Source organism: Lactuca serriola, chromosome 8 (assembly GCF_051521515.1).
Source record: "Lactuca serriola cultivar US96UC23 chromosome 8, Lser_US96UC23_V15, whole genome shotgun sequence".
Taxonomy (NCBI): Eukaryota; Viridiplantae; Streptophyta; class Magnoliopsida; order Asterales; family Asteraceae; genus Lactuca; species Lactuca serriola.
In genome coordinates this window covers 45,888,072-45,891,404 of record NC_136415.1, presented here as the reverse complement: position 1 = coordinate 45,891,404, position 3,333 = coordinate 45,888,072, and positions in this window count along the sequence as shown.

The following is a 3,333-nucleotide window of genomic DNA, read 5'->3' as shown; positions in this document are numbered from 1 at the left end:
ATATTCAAAGGTGTGACTTCGAAACCGGCGATGATTCTTGATTCTATAAAAACTATCGTGTTTACTTGGCGGAAATATAGGAAGCATAGAGGTGATAGCGTCGATCGGGATAAGTGGTGTATGTCATCTATGAGTTGTATATAGTGGGCTATATCTTGTTGTTACGCTTTTTTTGTACGATGTACGTTTCTGGTCCCTAGCATCTTGCTAGGGTCACCGTTTTAATACAATTGCCGGTTAAAAAAAGTTATAGTTTAAAAAAAGGTATAGTTTCCTTTCCTCCTCTCTTTCTTTTGTTCCAATTGGTCACGTGCCATTTCTTTTATTTCTTTTCTTTTAGTTTTAAAATATAAGTTAATTATAAATATATATTAAAAATTATAAAAAAACATATTAAAATTTATGATATTTAATTACTTACAAATAAAATATAATATTTGTATAAAATATATTTAAAAAAATAAAATAAAAAATGAAAAATAATCATTTTCTGAGTTTTAAATAATAAAATAAGAGTGAAAAAAAATGATGCTAAAATAAAAAGAAAACAAGAAAATGTGAAAGATACGTACACTAGCTTAACCTTAGGTGAATATCACTACTTATTTTTAACAAAGGACCATTTTTGTAATTTCGTACTCTGACAAACGACTGAATGAATACCAGAACTGGTGTGGAAAAGTTGCAGACAACCCTTTATTCTCCACCACATAACTCGTGTAAAGAACTTAACTTTGTTCATATATTCATATTCATATAGAACGTATAATACTTTTTCCTATGAATATTAAATCTAAACTTTTGATTACTTGTTATTGATAACAATTTAAAATTAATTAATAGATCTGAATTTTTGCTTATAAAAAGTTAAATATTTAAATAAAAAAATTCAAATAAATTATAATAGTAGAAAAGCAACATTGCCATGGCCCCCCCCCCCACAAGTGGTATTGATATCTATTGAGTTGTCACATCGCACTTCATCTAAGTAAATATTTCATATTTCCAAAGGCTATTTTTAGTAGGATATTAAAGTTATCTTGATGAATTTTCAATTAATATTTCCAATTATAAATATATCGATAACAAATTTATCTGAGTGTTTTGAATTTTTCTAAAAATGGTTAATAAAACAATATTTTTTTGAACGATATGAAGTTTAATAAACTTTAACTTTACGTTGGAGTAATGATATAGTCTAAAGAGCCAAAAATATATTATTCAATGTGACTCGACACTCATATTATATGCATTTTTCTAAAAATGTTATCATTTATCAAATCTTATTTCAATGTGACTCGACACTCATATTACATACATTAAATTTGCAATGACAATTAATCATATTGTAAAATTCGTAAAATAAAATAATATGCAACTCAATAAAAGATAACATCAGATTAGCATGATGTTAATTTCTAAACCGAATCGAACGGACGATTTATTCAAAAAAGAATTGAACCAGTGTAATAAAACCAGTAAAAAATCGTTTGAACTGGTTTAATAGACTTGAATAATTGGATTTCACTTGACCTTTTAAAAACAACACATTTTCAAAACAAATTGAATAGTTCAAACGGATAACCACATCCACATTATATACAACTCAAAGGTCAACGCACATCATAGACAGATGTATTTTGACAGTTGAACCGAAAACCAGTTTAACTTAAAAACCGGTTTTTTAATTATTGCCTATAAATCCTCTCATCTCGTTAGAAACACTCTTACATCTATATTATTATCTCGTTAAGGATAAATTCGTCCTAAAAATAGTAAACATGTAGTCTTCAAACATATTTCAAACCGATTAACGTCTCATATTGAATTCTAGACCTGGCAATGGGGCGGGTTTGGAGTGAATCGACCTTAATCCAAACCCTTTTAACAAATTTCAAAATCCGATCCAAACCCGCTCCGTAACCCGCAAGGTTTTGAGTAATCAAACTCATATCCTTATCCACCGAATCAACAAATATCCAAACCCGCCCCGTAACCCATAGGTTTTTTGAATAATCAAACACATTTTACTTAAATCATAAAATCACATTTGTTAAATAAAACTAAGTTTTGATTTAAAAACACATTATCTACTCGAGGACTTTCTATGGGAATTAAAATCATTATTTTAGTTACTTCCGATTAGTTTTTGACCGTCGATTGCATTGATAGAGAATAGCAATTACAAATTTTCTTCCGGTTGATAAATGACCTTATTGATTTATAAATGAAATTGGCGATTACATGATGAAATATAAATGAAATGAAATCAAGACTCTTAGGAGAATACTGGAAGTCTAGAAGTTGAGTCATCGAGTCCTATGTAAAAATCATTTAGTCTTTGGGTTTTCTCTTTGAACTTCTGATTGAAATTTAATGTATATTTTAGGCAATATAAAAAATAAATTTATATTTCTAAATCTTATATGGGGCGGGTTATAAATGGAGCGGATCGGTGATGATCCATACCTGACCCTTTTAATAAAAGGGTTAGCGGGTACGGGTCGTTAACAGGTAAATGGATAAAAAACTATGCTCCAAACTTATATAATTGTTAAGGGTATGGATCGGACCAGAGTCAAAACCCGCTCCATTGCCAGTCCTATTGAATTCAAAACATATATACCTTTTATATGTAGCTTTTTGTCATTTATTAGGGTCTACATATAACAATATTTGAATTGAAAATAGATTAATATCATTACTTATAAGGTTTTATCAACTTTTTATTGTTTTTATATGTTATTATATTTTGAAAAACCTTTTTATTTTTTGACCATTTATTGGTCACCAACATTACGATGATGTATGGGTTTGGCTGACATGAAAAACATTTATTAGTTTGCATTTAGTTTCACATTCATGTCTTGGTTTGGATTTAGCGAGTCTATTATTTTTGTTCCTTATCTCTCGTTACTTTTGGAAAAAAAAATATTAACCATTAGCCGGTCACCAATTGGTATTTTAAAACGTAAAAGATTATTTATTTTGTTCCACATTTTCCATTACTTTAGTGTATACATGTATTTTAAAATGAAGAAAAAAACACATAGTGTAAGTCTCCAACTTAAGATATCTAACAAACAATACCACATTCAAATCTCCAAGCCATTAATACATTCTTAATTCATCTAAGAAATAATTGATTATTTTTAATGTTATATTTGTTGAAGTAACCAAAGAAATGATATAACAATACGTATAATTTTAAGAGTTAAATGCAAAAAATACCATTATACTTTTATAATGTGGTGTTATAACATGTAGTTTCAAATTAATTTTATATTGAGACATTATACGTTGATAAATATATTTATTACACCGTATAACAAT